This window comes from Pezoporus flaviventris, unplaced genomic scaffold (genome assembly GCF_033815535.1).
Source record: "Pezoporus flaviventris isolate CSIRO_AGI_PZ_B2104156 unplaced genomic scaffold, CSIRO_AGI_Pfla_v1 ptg000036l, whole genome shotgun sequence".
Lineage (NCBI taxonomy): Eukaryota > Metazoa > Chordata > Aves > Psittaciformes > Psittacidae > Pezoporus > Pezoporus flaviventris.
In genome coordinates this window covers 31614279-31632842 of record NW_026892584.1, presented here as the reverse complement: position 1 = coordinate 31632842, position 18564 = coordinate 31614279, and the positions used below count along the sequence as shown (strand labels likewise).

Genomic DNA, 18564 nt, shown 5'->3' with positions numbered 1-18564 from the left:
AGAAAAAAGAAGATCCACATTTTTAGCCTTTGGTACTTTCCGCTGCATTTTATGCCTAGAAAAAAATTCATGTTATCCTAAGGTTACATTATGAACATTTTGTAAACAATCTACTGAGAATAACCAGAGTATATATTACAAAAATAAAAATAAATAATACTATGTCCCGGGTTCAGCAGTAGCGGTCATTTTTCTCCTTCTTGGTAGCTGGTGCAGTGCAGTGTTTTGACTTTCAGCTCGGGAACAGAGCTGATAACAATGATGTTTTGGTTTGGCCAAGGGCTTTGTGAGCCTCATGCTCTGCCAGGGAGGAGGGGAAGCCAGGAGGAAACAGAGACAGGACACCTGACCCAAACTGACCAAAGAGGTATTCCATACCACAGCATGTCATGCCCAGGATGGAACTGAGGGTTATCCGAAAGGGCTAGGACTGCAGGGTTGGAGGAGGTATCAGTCGGTTCTTGGTTGGGCTGGGGGGGGGGGGGGGGGGTATTGGTTGGCTGGTGGTGAGGTGATGTATTCTCTTCCCTTGTTATTTCCTTTATCATTGTTATTATTGGTGGTAGCAGTAGTGATTTGTGTTATACCTTAGTTACTAAACTGTTCTTATCTCAACCAGTGGGAGTTGCATTCTTTTCGATTCTCCTCTCCATCCCTCTGGGAGCAGGGGGAGGGCAAGAAGGGGGGGAATTGGGTGAACGAGTTGCCTGACTGGGTTTAAACCACGATATACTATGTTGTTTTTAATACTGTACACATTTTTTCTATATTTCTTCCAAGTACCATTTGAAATTTCTTCTTGCATGGAAGATTGTTTCTTTTAAATAAGAGAGGAAAATGCATTTTTAAACTCTAATTTGTTCATAACCATTGTCATTGATCAAAGACAAAGCTAGTTTTTAAACCATGTTCTATAATAACAATAGGAACTATAATAACATATGCTGAATGCATAAGCAAAATGCCAACAACTAGAAGATTAAGGCTTTCTCTTGACTTCATGCAAAACATTTCACAGCTGGTATTTCAGCAGAAGCATGCTCAGTGCAAAACCTTGTTGCCAAGAAAAATGTTTCATTTTTACAGCTTTTTCTCTTTATCAGCGTTTGTTTTAGAGTACAGAAGGGTTTATGAAGAATATTTTGGTTTTAAGAGTATAGAAAAGAAACTGATCCCTTCTCAGACTTGCTCAATCTTTTTATCCCTTTAAATAAATTGCTTTCATTTTCTTTTCTAAAAGGAAAAGCACATTGGGTGCAAAAAGTCAAAGGACATCAAAATGTTCAACTTTTGTTGCTAATGGTCAAATTAATTGAATATCAGCGCAAGCTAGACTTGGAAATCAGCAGTCTTCCTTTCTCCTGTTCAATTCTTCCTCCCATCTATTCCTGTGATCATCTCTATTCCAAATCCATTACAGTGCTGTTGCTCTTTCCTTGTATCCTATTTGCCTATCAAAAGGAAAGAAGATTTATTCTTTGAATCTTTTCTGAGTTGAAACTTGCTGATGGCACTTGGAAAAGAACAGAAAAAATATGTACAGTGATGCTTCAAAGTGGGGAGTGAGGTGTATTTGAGAAAGCTTCCACCCAAATTAATCTTTAGCCAGTCTTCCGCCTAGTGGTTACAGTAACAAGAGCTGTAGCTTTCAGAGCACCAACTCTTGGCCCTGTTGGTGTTAGAACTTCATTACTTTCTACAGGGTCAATATTTCACCCTGAGTTTATGGCCAAATAGTACATAAACCAAAACAATATTTCCCTACATATGGAGATCTCTCAAGATTTCTGAGGTGTTTTGGTATAGAAAAAAAAATAAAAAATAGTGCTCTTCTACAGAATGCATCATATAGGTTATGTTATTCCTTGCAAGAAACATGAACGATTACGGTGTTTGCAAGTATTTGCAGGCTGTTGTCTGGTGATGACTCTTCTGCAAGCTAACTGGCACAGAAACTCTAGATGAGACATTACAGTAGTGGGAACTTGCTAGCTCTCCCTGATTCCCTTTGTGCTCCAAAAAGAATGATTTTCTAGATGAGGTAAGTCACAGTACCGTACTTTGGAGAGGGACATTCAGTCCTTCACTGCTGCAGTTTTGGTCAGCAGAGATTCTTTGGGCCACCCAAGAAATCTTTTAGGCATGAAAGGGCCAGAAATGACAGCTGTTACACCGCAGTAGCTGTTACAGCACAGGCAATGCCACAAGCTTGCTCTTGTTGCCAGTGTCAAGTTTTAACTTTTTTTATTGCTTCTAGCTGCATCCAATGTCAGTGAGTCTCTTAGGCAACACGGTACCAGTGACATCTGAGAGACCAGCTTGGAGGCAGCTGTTTTAAAAAATTCAGCCTCTGGGAATTCCTATAGTTACATTCACAAATGGATCAACTTCATCATTTAGAAGATCCCAGATGCAGTGAGAGTTAATGTAATTGTAAAGAACAGCTACATGGATTAATATCTGAAGAACAAGAGAAATAGCCCATGGGAGTGAAAGAACTGCTACAAGAAGATTAAACTTGAACTAAATGCCAGAACAGAACAAAGGAGAAATATGTTCCAAACCCACGTTGTGATATATAAAACACTGATCAAGAATATACCTCTAAAAATGGTTTGAATTACTACCTGTGATAAATCAAGCTGGTCCTCGTGTTTATAAGCCACAGCTTGGTACAGCTTCCACAACAAGTACTAAATAAACCCTACAGCTGTATTAGTTAACTATTATTATTGCAATATCTCTAAAATGTAGCCTACTCTCATTTTTATTACAATTCTAGATCAGGATAAGTGAAAAGTGCAGTCTTTTTAGGATTTGCAGCACCCAGCCTTGTGGGAGATAAGCTACCACAGGCTCTGATCTTTAGATATACATTAATTTATTATAGTTAATAACTATACTGATGAAAATGGTGTTCACAAAGGTTTGAATATTAGCACTATTGTGCAGACAGAGGTCATACAGGGTTCTCCATAGACCCTTTCAGTGCCTCTTAATCCATACTTAATCCCCTTACTTTTACAGGCCTACAGTTTTCACACATTGTTCTGCCAACATACATCAATCCTGGTCTATGAAGTGTCCCCTGTGATTCCTGTTCCACACCTTTCTTTAGCAGAAAAATGGATGTCATTCTTAATGGCATAGTGAAATCTGTAATGTACATAAACTACATCCAGAGGATCATATTGAAGCCATTAAAATGTTTTTCAGTATGGGTCCTAATGCAGAATTGGAGCACTAATCTCTAAAGTGCATATAGATGATTTACCACTTTAGCCCCCACTTTTAGCTGTGATTTTATTATTTGTTTGCTCTGTAACTTTCATCTATTTCCTAGACCCTTGAGCATTCAGAAAGTCTTGGCAACATAACTGCTTTCAAACATACTGTGTCTGGCTGACAGATCTGAAGTGTTCAGAATATACCTTCATTATCCAAACTGGAATTAATTGGTTCTTTGCAGCACAGATTATATTAATATGAAATAGGCTATTATACAGTAGGAATACAGCATTTAAAAACCCTGTGGAATGGACACAATGCTCACTAGCTCCATATTGATTTCTCTAAGCAGGAATTATGATCAAAAACTAATTTCAAGCTGAGTTAAGTTTCAGTAAGACTGAATAAAGCTTTCCATTAATTCAACTACTACACACCAAAGAGTGAGATAGCATTCATAGAATGGCAAATTCTTCTGAATGATTTCTAAATCACTGAGATTCTCTTAAAAACAGCTGGTAGGATTTACTGATATGCATTCAAGAAAACCTCAAAGCTTGGTGCAGCACTTCAAAGTGATTATTTTGCTACTTAAAGCTGGGAACTTCGATTTTTATTACTTCTTGTTAGTGAAATAGGTGGAAAAATACAGATATTATGTGGCTTTCTTTGCATGTGTGTATTCTTTCTTCTGCATAAGAATTAAGAGATTTGAAATATTTGGAATATCTAAATTAAATATGCAATTAAAAAAGAAAAAAATAATTTTTCTTACTGTTGAAGTCTGGCAATTAATTCAATGACTTCACTATATCCTTAAAGGATTCTGAGTGTGAAGAACAAACACCTCTGGAGACAGGTTTTGAAACATGGCATAAATCATGGTCTCTTGAAATAGTGGATATAAACTGTTCTGATGGTTCACTGAAAAATGTTTCAGTGGCCATTTGGTTTAAGAAATGCTATTTTCCTCCTTTTCTATTTGTCTTGGATAGAACATGTAAGGACTGGGAAATTGATTAGTGGTTTAGGAGAACCTGCAAGAAGAAATCAAAGAGGAGAGAAAGGTTTCTCTCAATCATCACATGCAATTTCTCTCAATCACCACAAGAGCCATGATACAATACATTTGTCTTTGACATTTTTGCATCAAATATTTCCAGCATTTGCAATAGCATGATCTTATTGTCAATAAATATCAGTATATATAAAGTACAGTCTGTGGTCATGGGAACAAAACCCTGTAATGGCTAGACAGAGTTGATCTTGATACAGAAATGTTCAGGGTAAAATCTGCAATTATGTGATAGTAATCATACCACAAAAAAGGTACTGTAAAATATAAAAATGTAAAATATCTCCTCAATGAATTTCTCCTTTGGACAAAATTTATTTATTCTTCTGAGGTAAAGATAGCATAGCAAGACTTTTGATTTTTGCTGTAAACAAATCTGCTCCTAGTCAGAACATGTTAGTCTTTCATCAATAGCTCTCTTTCAGTCTTTGGATGAATTAATGTATCTACAGAAAGATAAGTAGATTTTATTTATCTAGATCCTACATGTGCAAATTATTATACTCTTAATTATGCTTAAAACTTCATTATTTTTTACAGCTTCCCCAGAAGGGAAGGTGGAGAGGGAGGTGCTGAGCTTTTCACCCTGGGATCCAATGATAGAACACATGGGAATGGTTCAAAGCTGCTGGGAGGTTTAGACTGGACATTAGGAATAATTTATTTACTGTGGGTGTGGTCAAACACTGGAACACGCTTCCTAGAGTGGTGGTCAATGCCCCAAGCCTGTCAGTTTTTAAAAGAGATTCAGACGATGCCCTTAACAGCAGTCTTTAACATTTAGTGAGCCCTGAATTCATCAGGAAGTTGGACTACATGATCAGTGTAGGTCCCTTTCAACAGAAATATTCTGTTCTATTCCATTCCATTCCACTCTGTAGGTCTGTTGGTGATGTTCTTAATATATCCATATTTTTTTATGTATTAAAAATATCATTATATGAATGTAATTGTTTATGTGTATTACTAACAGACTCACTCTAGCTCATTTAACTCATAAAAGATAAAGACTTAAGAAGCAGCAGAAAGTAAGATTCTTTATATTGCCTGTCAGAAAACTCATTCTTCCCTAGGGACATAAGATGTGCCTTTAGCTGGAGAATGGCCTTTTCTGGTGGAATGAATAAAAGCTGGTTAAGAGAAAAAAGTGTTTAAAAAAACCAACCCCAAACCATCCCAAATAAAAAAAAAAAAATCCAAAGTAAACCCCACCCCCAAAACCCTCAAACCCTAGGAAACAGCAAATAACAGTTTATAAAATCCTTAGTGAGATGGGGGAAAGCTATTGGGCAAGTTAATTGTGAAGTTGCTATCACAGCTCTTTGTGCTATTTCAAGTCTACTGTCTGTACAATCGCTGCTATTGAGCTGATCAATGGAAAAGTGAAAACAGGCCAGAAGGGACCACTGTAGAATCTAATCTGATTGCCTCTGCACGTGGTATACAATTTTATGTTGATATTCCTTGACACAGACTCTTGTGCACTGTTTACTGAACTGAGAGGAAAGTAAGGTGACTCTGAGGACCTGGAAATTTTGGGAGGCACTGAAATTAATAAATTTACGATAGTAATTAGAAGTTGCTTCTAGGCACAAAAGGAATAAAGGTCTGAAATATCTTCCAATAGAAAAGAATAGTGAGAACAAACCCCTCTCCTGAGCCATCTGTAGTCAGTGTAATGTGACATTATGAATTACATGCATAAGGCACTATGAAATAATTGCCTGCTTTTATGGGAATTGGATTTACTGACCTTGGAGGTTCTTGTGAGTCTTATATTCCATGTCTGTCTTTTTGATGACAACAGTGGTAAGGGTTCTGATGCCTTCTGTCCTTCTCTGAGACTGAAACTCAATTTATCTTCATTACACAATCATCTAACCCTATCGCTTGATCTATTTTTTTTTACTTCACTCTAGACTGAGTTTTCATGTGTTCATCTCTTTTTATTGTTTTTATTTGTGCTTTAGCAAAGGTTTTCTAATAAATTTCATGTTTATCACATAAGATTTTTATGGTTTTAAACTCAAAGTAGAATTTTAGTTTAATAATATTTGAGTCAAACTTCTAAACTCACACAGACCAAGTAGATTCAGAATCATACATAAGAGATTTCTTCATTCCTATTTTAACACAAGGTATTATGACAACAGGTGAGCACTTGGCAAAACTAGAAACTTTATTATGCAGCTATGTGCATTTTAATGAAGTCTGAAACACAAAACTAATATGATACGATGGAAGGGTTTTATATAGTAACTGCTGTGTCATATTGGTAGCACAGTAGCAGCTAAGTAAATATAGATGCTTAATGGAGTATACTGCTAGAGCATTGTATATCAAATTAATGGCCCTATTTATAACTTGCATTAGATTTTCCATTGTCTTCTGTTAAGACCAGAGGCTACTTTTTTTAAACTGATATGGAGTGTTCCTTTTTTTTACCTTCTTCTCTCAGTCCCAAGATTAAGCACCACATTCTGAGCTGTCATAAATCATTATCACCTTTCTGAAGGCAATGAAGCAATTCCAATTTACGCTAACTTAAGATTTGTCCAAACAAAACGAAGAATTCGATCCCTAAAGGGAAGTAGGTACATAACTTCTCTGACTACAGTGGTAGATGGGAGTATGAGAACATTTTAGGATTTAAGCAGAGGTAGCTTATTTGTACAACTAAGTTCTCTAATTAGTGGTGAAAACTTATTTCCATATATTAGGGAAAGCTGTCCTTGTAGGATCATACACAAATTCCTAGGCTATAAAAGATAGTATGCTTGCAATTATAAATGAGTCACTTTCCAATATTAACAGTAAAAAGAAAAAAAAAAAAATCCTGAGTTTTAAACTCCAGAAAATTGTCTATGCGCAGTATTCACATTGTGTATGCACTTAAAAAGCCATGCCTAGCAGCAGCACAATTTAATAATTCATTATATGGTGCTATTACAGTACTATTTTCTCCCATTTGAAAGAAGCTAGGTAGCAGCATTTGAAATTCCATGTGATATAAATGATCAAGAATATTTCATATGTAACAAAAAAGCACACAGATAGTTCTGGACTCTTACTTGACTTCATACAATTTCTCCCTTCACATAACAAATTTACTGAATAATCAAAATGGGTTTATAGTCTCTTAATGACAGCATGAAATCCCAGGGTCATTTATCCACAATCAAACAATGTGACCTTTACACAAACTTGAAGTCACAATGACTGCAGATCAGCTTATGGCGTCATTGTACATAGTAGCAGATGTTTGTAATTGTACTTGTTTCACCACCTCTCTAATGACGTGCAATTGTCTTGAGGGAGAAGCAAAAAGCCAACTTAATTTGAGGATTGAAAAAGTGTTTGTTTGAACAAATTAAGAGAAGATAGACAAATCAGACAGCAAGAGATCTCTAAATAAGGCAAACCTTTAAGGATGAATTAGTTTAACTATATATTTTGTTAAGCTTGCAAAAAAATATAGCTGCCAATAGTGCATAATGCTATGAATTAATGTATCTATCCACGTTTTGGCTTTTTCACCTCAATCGATATTAACTTAATATTAAGTCAACATAAATCTAGCTGCTATTCTCAAATGTGTTTCATAGCCACTTCTCTGCAATGAAGGATGCTTTGTTTTATGCTTCACATAGCACAAAGGGACACATTAGCATCACATCTTCCTCATTTCACTTCACCTCCCAGCATTGTTACCATTGTGATGGCTTTTTATCCTATTTTCAGTGATACACAGCCTATAATTTTGCACATGGACCACAGGCAATGGAAAACACATCAAGTTAAAAGCAATTTTGACACTGACTTTTAAGAAAGGAAAAGAAAGTGAGAAGGGAGAAGTTAAAAGAAAACCTTTAAAGAATTCCATTAGCATTTTTTAATTCTAAGATTACAGAAAGGTTGTTTCATAAAAAAATATAAAAATATTGGTATATAGGGTAGCAAAATATCTCTTTATAGAGTTACATTCTGATATAATTTAAATTCAATGCTTTTAAAATCGCATTTCATTTTTCCCCCTTGCTGGTACCTTTTCTCCAATAGTCTCTGTTAGCATATTAGGGTTGATTGAGAACCAGATTCATAACTGTATGTAACCTCCTATTTTGATTTCTTACCAAGCTGAATTTTGAAAATGGGCAATCTATTTTTCTGAGCCTTGCAAATCGAACAGCCCTCTCTACATCTTTTTGACTGTACAGTATAATCTTGCAAGGCAGCAAATGTCATAAATTCCACATAGCTGCATTTCACCTATGAGGGTTTCTGAGGACTGGGAATTCCATGTGAAACTTTCCTGTACTCAGAAATATTTTCTCCTGCAATTTCTTTCGAATTTAGGAATTAGCTGGCAACTTTTTTTCTTTTCTTTTTTTTTTAAATATCAAAAGTCAAACAAATGTTTGAGAGAGAGCTGTGGAGAAGCTTTTTAAACCCAAAAACTGCTGACAGACTCTCTAAGATTGTTCCTCAAATATTAAATGGCCTTCTATCAAACGGTTTACATATCTCCTTCCCACCTCTTACTCCTACAAATATATGTATCTAAAGTTCATGTGCACACACACACATGCACTCAGACACAAATCTATAGTTTCAGTTAACATTCTCCAAGGCTTTTTTACATTCTGTGTTGATATTTATATAAGAGAGAAAAAGTTATGAAACAGAAGACTAGAAAGGCTCCAGACACTGAATTAGTGTCAGCCTAGCACGTGAAAGCTATGACTCCTTAAGCACATCTCCTCTGTTGCACCTACACCTTTTCACAATGACTAAATCACTCTTTCAAATACATTTTTATACTCAGTATCTTTAATACATGAGTAAAAATACAACAAATAAGAATAATTTAATGTACCTTCTGCAAGAATAAGAAGTCATCAAGGACATCAGCTCCTTTTTACAGTGGCAAAACAGACTCCTTCTTCCAGTAACGCATAATTCAATCCACTGATAAAAGTGATCCAATGCATTTGATTTTATACCTGTGCCAGGCTTGGACCGATCATTTATAAAGCAAGCCTATAGTTGTTAAAAAGGACATTGAATTCTTATTTGTCTTTAAGCCATTTGAGTGTTTGAGCGTTGTAGTGAGTTCACAAATAGTCCAGCATTTCCACACAGTGAGCCTACCTGCATTAAGGCACAAACCTAGTACAGCGCATAAATATGACTTTGATTTTGACCACATCAGTTGACTCTTTGAATGCATCTTCAACAGGTCTGGTTATAGAATAAGATTTTTCCTGAAGTTTGCACCTCTAATTTCCATTGAACTACCTGAGCTATAAACAAATAACAATAAGCAGAGAATGTCCAACAGCTGCATGCAGTGCTGTTGTTCTTGAGAGGTATTTTAACTTTCTTCAAATGTAAGGGCAACATATCACTCAAAGTCCATATTTTCATCTAATCTCAGCACTTTAGACTTGTGGATGCTGGTATGCCAGAAAAAAAAATTCCTCTTTTGGCTCAAGGTGCTCATCAGACATCTGGAACTACTTCCCTCATCTCATCCATTATATAAATGAGATGTGCCATTCGTTATGTTTCATCTACTGATACTAATACATTAATGTGGAAGTTACAGTTTGAGCCCCTGAGAAGGAATTGGCTTCACATCACTCACTGGCTTGAGATCATATCCCATTACTCTTAATGGCTTTGTGGCATTTAAGGTCACTTGACCTTTAATACAACAGATTTCTGTGATGTCAGTAAAATGGTAGTTGCCCCTCCTGATTTCCTTATCTTTCTTCTTTTCTTCCCAATAAATTATAGGATTTCAGACCACTGCATACATCATTTGTTCTATAAAACTAATTTCTTAATTTATCTTTTGCTTTAATTCATAGAATCATAGAATAGTTAGGGTTGGAAGGGGCCTTGAGATCTTCATGCCTTTTTACTGTTTGAGAATAAAATAGTTGGAAACTTCTTACTCTATCCTAATGTATGAGGAAAGCAAGATTTAAAATGCCAGGGAATTTGTTAACAGAATTAGCAAGATTTAGATAGGAGCGGAAAAAAAAGTTCTGTTCAGTATTTCAACTGTCTTTGATATCTGATATATGAGACAAAATCAGCCTGGTAATATCATATCTGTGTAAACAGTCCTTAGTCACTCAAGTGAGTAAGCTGAAATCAATGTGTAAATGAGCATTATGGCTCTGTCCTTGAAAATCATAGCTTGAAAGTGCTGCAAATTTAGTCACTTTTATAACTATGAACTACCTTGCAGGATTAGCCCTGTCAGCACAGGACAGCAGACTTTGCTGAAAAAAGTAGGTATATTCCAATCCAGTACCATTTAACTTTTTTAAAGAAGACTTGCTACATGTTAAGGATTTAATATGCTTGCTCACTATTCCAAATCGTCTACAGTATAAAAGAGGAAAGAAAAATATGGAGGGCAATTAAAAACTGTCATTTAACATGGATAATTTAAACATTATTTTCCCATATTAAAAAAGTGCTTGCCAAATTCCAAATGGAAACGAACTTTAAATGCAATATAAGCTTTCAGTGAGCTTTATGCAGAGAAGTATCTAGAAAATTAACCAAATTGTTTTTTTAAGTTATGAAAATGTATTGCAATCAGTCAAGAAAAGTAAAACATGCAGTTGTATTGAGCAAGGCAAACATGCATGCTACTAATAAACAATTTCAAAACTGCAATTTTTTTCTTATTCTAGTAACCCTTGGGTACCTAAGCAATCCCAGGCTCTTGAGAACGACTAATTAAATGAGAGGGGACAACAAGATGGGATTCCAATAACTATTTCTTTGAAGATAATATGCTTGATAAAATATCTCAGTTCATCATTTTATCATCAGGCACATTTAATAAAAATATATAATTTTCAAAATAAAGGCACTAGCTGCATCTAAATTTGTCCATGCTAAGGTTAGTTCATCAGATAGTAAATGATCACATGTAATAATGTTTGGGGATTAGAAGAGGTATAAATATTATTTTCCTCCTTTGGGTTATTACATTTTCTTGTTATGTATCTGTATTTCCCATCTTGAAACAAACTGTGATGTTTTGCCTCAAAGTAAAATGGAGATAAAAATTTATTAACAGACATTTATTTGCATTTTTAGTTTACCACACAAAATGAGAATGATAGAAATAAATTCTGCAAGAAATTATCTCCTTTCACATCCTGGAACAAAATCTCCTCACTGATATAAACAACTGTAAACAGATTCGGAAAAACTCCAGGAACAAACTTGCCGAAAAGTTTTCAAGTTGACAAGCAGGTATTCTTTATTGCGGCACCAGGAGACACAGGGGATAGCTCCTCCCAGCGTGTATCCCTGTATTGCTACACAAGCTGTCCTTATATAGTCACTGAGTATACACATATAGTCATGAGGCTATGCATGAATTACATCATTTTCTAGAAAGATTCCCGCATTAATACAAAAATGTGATGGTGGTCTTTGAGGGTCGTTTACTTCTTTCAACAATCTTCATAACTTCTGTCAGTCTTTGAAGCACCAGCTTAATTAACATTACAGACATAGCAATCATCCTGTCCTTCTACTTATCAGTTTAATTGCGCCCATAGAATCATAGAATCATAGAACAGTTAGGGTTGGAAAGGACCTTAAGATCATCTAGTTCCAAGCCCCCTGCCATGGGCAGGGACACCTCACACTAAACCATGTCACCCAAGGCTCTGTCCAACCTGGCCTTGAACACCACCAGGGATGGAGCATTCACAGCTTCCCTGGACAACCCATTCCAGTGCCTTACCATCCTCACAGTAAAGAACTTCTTCCTTATATCCAATCTAAACTTACCCTGTTTAAGTCTGAACCCATTATCCTATCACTACAGTCCCTAATGAAGAGTCCATCCCCACCACCCCTGTAGCCTGCATTCAGATACTGGAAGGCTGTTAAGAGGTCTCCACGCAGGCTTCTCTTCTCCAGGCTCAACAGCCCCAAATTCCTCAGTCTGTCTTCATACAGGAGGTGCTCCTGTCCCCTGATCATCCTCGTGGCCCTCCTCTGGACTTGTTCCAACAGTTCCATGTCCTTTTTAGGTTGAGGACACCAGAACTACACACAATACTCCAAGTGAGGTCTCATGAGAGTAGAGGGGCAGGATCACCTCATTTGACCTGCTTCGACCTTGACATCTGCTAGTCCCAGATACTTCCCATCCCCAGGTCCTGTTTTTCTTTTGTACTAAGGTCATAAGGACCTAACCCTATATCAACTACAAGTGTTTACCTTCACGCACCTCAGTTACCTTACATTACAAAGCCAGCAAACTTAACATTACTTAGAACTGTATTTACAAAGGTTTATATTCCATTTTGTGCTTTTGTGCCTCCTTGTCTGAAAGCAAGCCACACAATGAGATTATTCTTTAGGACTAGCTCCCTTCTGCCCTATAGTTAATTTAAGGATGCTGGCATTTTTTGTTTATTCAGCACACCCATATTTCTTTATACCAATCTTCCCTTCAACAGGGAGAGAGAGACTAGCAAACATACTTGTTCTTGTTTGGTAAAGAAGGGTTTTCTTGAATTTTAGCTCTGCTACTCTTTATCTGCTTTTTCACAGTATCGCTGCACATTGTTATTTTCATGCTTTCTGAATTCAGTCACAAGGGTGGCATTTAGCTTCATGGCTAAAGTATCAAATTCAGTATTGTTCTTTACTCAGCATATGCTATTTAGAGTTTGTTTGTGTGGCAGTATATGATATGCACTTGCTACCTGCAGCAATATCTGGTTACAAACACAGTTCTCCTCCCACAGAGTGCTGGAGACTTTTGAGCAAACTATAACACTGGCATCAAATGAGCTTGTAAAATTTAAAACAGAATTTGTTTCAGAGTTTTGCAAGGGAAAAATGATGCTGGTTTTATTGCTGTTGTTTGTGATGTTATTCACTGATGCTAAATGTCATGTATGAAAAGCCACTGGTACAAATTATCAGTTTAATTAGAATTGCAAAGATATCTTGTAATTATGCTCTTATTATAGTCAGCTGCAAAAATCTGCTACAGATCCAAATGAAATAAGAAATAAAGTAAAAACAAACTATTTTAAATAGATTCTTTGCAGATTTCATATTAAACTTAAAATATATTGATTAATTCTTGACTGGAACATTTTATAGAACAACACATGCATAAAATCAGAAGATTACCAAATACCACTGCACAACTGGAAAGAAGCAGGCTAGTAACACATTAGTTTCAAAGCATGCTAATTTGCTCAGAACTAAGCTAATAGCTTTGAATTTCTGCAGCAAGTGCAGTTTGCAAAGTCAGATTAATCTCATTGGGTTCAAGCCTGTATTGTACTTGTTAACAAAGACAAACATTTATTAATTCAGATTCAGCTTTTAAGTTAGGTATAAGAGCCAGATATTTGAGAGCTTGGACATTATTTCAGCTGTGCAAAAGGAATCAGCTTTTCCATTCTGCAATATACTGTGAATAGATTGCACCTGTGCCAGTAACCATAGTGGGTACAGGAAATAAAAGCACCATTTTGTACATCCCAGCTGTGTACCCAGTTTTCTACCTGCTTGCTGTGCAGGATGGGCTGTTTTGGTCTGTATTAGAAGTAGAGAAACAAGTATCAGCATCCTTTGAATCTTGAGCATTCTCCATGCCAAAATGTGGGTTTGTCTCCAAACCCTGGATAGTGGGCTGAGAGTAATGCTTGAAAGTGACCTAGACAGTCAGAAGCAGGCTGCGTTGGTTCTTCAGGTAAGTAAGTGAATTATTTTTTAGTATTTCTGTATATTTATTTGTTCTGTCAGGTTATAAACAATATCCAGCAATAAGACATAGAGGAGGCATTACAGTATCTGTATTTCTGAAATCATGGTATGATTTTAGTTATCCGTGTTAATAGATTTGAATGAAAATTCACATTTTTTTCAACACCAGTTACAGATAAGAAGGGTTTTGTCTATTTTGAAGGATTAATGAAAAAAAATTTTATAGCAGGAAAATTAAAACTCTTGTAAATTTTAAAAGAGTCTTTAAATTTTGTAAAGAATCCAGCTTTTTTTTCTATATGCATGATGATGGTAGAAATATTCAATTTAAAAACAAAATGAAAAAAAGAAAGTGTGCAAGTATGAATATGAAGATCTCTGAAAAGTTATTCTGAATTGCTGATTGTATATAAAGACAGACTAGATAAGGAAAGAGGTCTGTGAATCAAACAAATACTGAAGAAGGTCCTAACCTCTGCCTGCAAGCTGAGAATCAATGAAACTGGGCTGTGTGTCTACACAGCAGCTTATGGTCAGATTTTGAAAAACCACCAGAGAGTATGTACTGGACTTAAGAAAACACTCTGAAATCATACTGATGTCTTTCTGGATGGATGGGGCAAAGCAGGTTTTACATTTTCACAGCTATCTGTCTGCTCAGAACAGTGCTATGCTTAAACCATGGTAAAAGGGTCTCTACTTTCTGAAAACATGTGTCTCTAACTTGGTTTTGGCTCTCATCTTGGTTTTCTAACTAAAGTACAGATTTCTAATGAGGTTGACATATGTTGTAATTGGTGCAATTTCTACTAATAAGAATTGCTAAATCTGTCTGGTCTTCTTCCAGAAACCAATTTTTAAAGAAACTTCTGACGAAGCAACTCATGGTTCATGGAGCAGAACCTCTGTAGAGAGAAGGACAGGGTTGGCTTCTCTTTCCAGAGAAAACAGTCTTTCAAAGTCATTTGTTAAGGAATCATCTGGGAGATGTCTCTTACTGCAAAAACACAGGTGTTGGGTCTGAAAATTAATTCTGTGGCTTTGTTTGTTACCTTCTGGAATGAAATTAAGCTAGTGCCCTGAAGACAGCTCTCTGTAAAAAATAGTCTGTTTTCTTATTTGCTGGTATGTTCTTCCCTCATCAACATCCACACAGTGTGAAAATTAAGCATGTCCTCTTGCTTCAGTAATGCTGAAATTAGCTGATGTTCCTGCTTTTATGGAGTTGCAGGTGAAGATCCGGGTGTCTAGAAATCTCTGGCAGACATACCAGTCCCTCTTCACCTTTTGCTCAAACAAAGCAATGTATACAATATAAAGGCAATTTCAAATGTCTGCATTGTGTTAATCAACATCAGTACACATCCCAGCAGCTTAAGCAAATAGTTTTTTCAGTACATGACTCATTGTTGCAGGTGAGCAGTGCCTGAGAACGTAGTGTCAGAACTGCCCCGAGACAGATAGCTGCAGAGAATGCCCCTACTTTGAAAATAACTCATTCTCATTCTCCTTCTTTGCAAACAGTACTAAACTGAATCTTATTAGCAGCATAAAATCCAGACAGGGAATTTTAAGCTGCTGACATTGTGGCATTGAATATACAGAGATCAGCAGCAAGATGCCAGCAGCAATCTGAAGCAACCTTCACTTGTACTGCCCCCTCCTCCCCATCTAATAACTTCAGATCATCATCAGATGTGCAACCTCCCAAGGTTATTGAATAACAATCCTATTTCTACTAATAGTAGGTACTTCTAGTTCTCTTATAATTAGTCACCATGGAGTTTCTATGAAGGTTACTGGGTTCAAAGTTACTGCTGTGATTTGTTTTAAGGAGGAAGGAAAACACACACATACACACACACACACATAAAGAAGCAGAAATTATCCTTCTACCACTCATTAGCAATAGTCACAGTTACCTCCAGCATTTTCTGTCTGCACTGAGGGCCTTTTATGCTCTGCATCCTCTGAGTGATTGTGCTGGGAGAGGCTGGGACCTGAACATCTGCAGCTCCCCTAAAGCCAGTTAAGTCAGTTCACTCTGTATGATCTGCAATGGCCACCTAACTTAAACACAACAGATATTCCTGGGTCTAGTGGGGAAAACATTAAATATTTCCTCCAGCAGACAATGTGACAGTGCTACCTGCTGCGGGTGTGCAAGCCTGTTCTCTCAATGCTGTAAACTGCAAATAGCTGGTGAGAGCAGAGGTCCTCCTTAACCAGTGGTGATATTTCTCATTTACTTGATTTTAAATAAAAGTTTCACAACTTTGCCTGGTGATTCAACAATGGTGGGGTCAGCAAGCTGGCATGACATCAGATTGATGCCATCTGATTTTAGACTTCTCCCTAAAGGTCAAAGGCATGAAGCGTGAATAGATAAACAGGCTCATCAATGATATCTTTTATTTTCCGGGCTGATGATCAATAATTCAGATTGCTAGCACACTGTGGGGTGTGGCTAAAAAAGACAGGTTTTAATACCCGTAAAGACAGCTGTACCTGCAATATGGGAAGCTTAAATTTTAGTTTAAATATTTTTGAGGATGAATACTGAAATGACAGATTCCATAGTGATTTACTGAACAGTGAGCACTGAAAACCATAGCCAAAGCCACACAGACCAGGTTTGGGTCACAACTGGTCTATTCTGTCACTGCTGAAGAAAAGCAGAGCTCCGTTCTGGCACTCTATAGAAATCTGACAAAAAATGTTCTGGCTGGGGGAATATATGCAGTGCTGCAATAATAAGCGCTCTGCAGTCTCAGGGATGTGTGCTTTCTTTGAATGCTCAGATCCATGTAAACATACCAGCATCCGTCTGCCACTGCCTTCACATTCACCAATGACTGCCTCACTTGCATTTTAATACAGAGATCCTCTGCAGAATTTGCATAGGAAGCACATAGAGTTCAATTAATCTCTCTTTTGGTCCTTCCAAAGTCTCAGAGAGAACCAGAAAGTAAAATTTATGGCTGAACATCAGGAAACACACAAGGTCTTTTTTCTAATCAGGTAAGGCTCAGTGTTTTCAACATTTTCTGTTTGCCATGTGGATAAACATGAAGTTATCCAAGCACTAACAATGCATAGCTCTGGAATAATGTCATTTGTTTTCTAAAACAACCTTAAACAACCACATGTTTTCCCTGTAGATAAGTCAAGTTTCTTTTTCCTATAGTATTTCATTACTAACGAGACAATTTCTTCCCTAAACAGTAAAAATTAAACTGTTAGTATGCACTGTAAAATTCTCATCTCACTTTTGCTAAGCTAAACAAGCATATTTACAATTCTCAAATGGAAAGCTTAATAAATCCACTCTCAGCAACCTATATATTTCTGTCATTTCAGACACAAACTTCTTTTCTCATTGCCTAAATCTACATTTTTGTTTCAAAGGCTGCTATTTTGTATTCAGTTCCAGTATGCTCATCTATTATTTCCCCTATCGCATTGTTATCAGATGTTCTGCAGGTTGAGGGTTATTGTCCTGTGCCAAGAAAAAATGAAGTCAGCACAGTTACATATGCTTTTTCCGTGGCTAGCATGCGTGATATCATCCTAATCGGTGTATCATTCAACGGTCTTCTTACCTCATTTCCAGTCTAGATTTAAGATAGTTTTAAAACACAAAATTGTTGTGTTTGATATTCTGTTCTTTAGCTCAGAAATAATTCTAAAAGTTGCATATTGCTGAGGCTACTTGTGATTCATCAAACCAATGTTCATGCTACCAGCAAATGACCTGGGTCCTATGAATGGAAATAAAAAGTAGAAAGAAGACATCTTGATTTTAAGTGATACTGGAAAGATAAAATTTGTGAATAAAACTTGAGGGAAACTTGCTATTAGTATGCATTATTGCTTTAGTATTCAGAAACATTTTCATTTTGTATTTCATCATCTTAGACAACGTTTCTGGATTTCTTCATCTTTCTTTAATTCCTTTTATTTTTTGTCACTGGGTGAATTTTTTTTTTTTTCTCTGACATGACAATGCAGTGTTCTGACATGCTAATATATGTCTACAGTTCCTCTGCAGGAAGAAATAACAGATTTGTGCATGTTCAGGTATGCATGATTATTTTACTAATTTTAAATACATAATTTAGGCCAGAAATGTTACTTAATTTAGCTCTATATGTCTATTTTGTATTTCTATATTAATTTTGTGTGTATATATACGCAGACTGTGATCTTTGAACAATACTATTTTGGGATTCATGGTGTTTATTGCTATGTATGTGATTAGAAACTTGATGTTTTTTGTTTTTTTTTTTTGTTTTTTTTAATTAAATTGTATGCTACATACTGTCTGGAAGCTAAAAGGCATTATGGAAACATTTAGTAATTTGAATACCAAAATAGACTTATTTATTGTCAGTAATAAAAGTTAGAAGATGATTTTTCAACAAAGACTGTGTTTACTCAAAACCAAAAAAAAAAAAAAACAACAAAAAATAAACATTCAAAAGCTT

At 36.2% G+C, this 18564-nt stretch overlaps 1 long non-coding RNA gene across 1 annotated transcript in view; it reads left to right on the top strand.

Annotated features, from left to right (window-relative positions):
• The first annotated feature begins 336 nt into the window (after positions 1-336).
• LOC133274784 (uncharacterized) overlaps positions 337-18564 on the top strand; it is a 33476-nt gene continuing 15248 nt past the window's right edge. Inside the window, exon 1 of the long non-coding RNA XR_009745262.1 lies at positions 337-367. This is a non-coding gene — a long non-coding RNA (uncharacterized LOC133274784). The remainder of the gene's footprint in view (positions 368-18564) is intronic.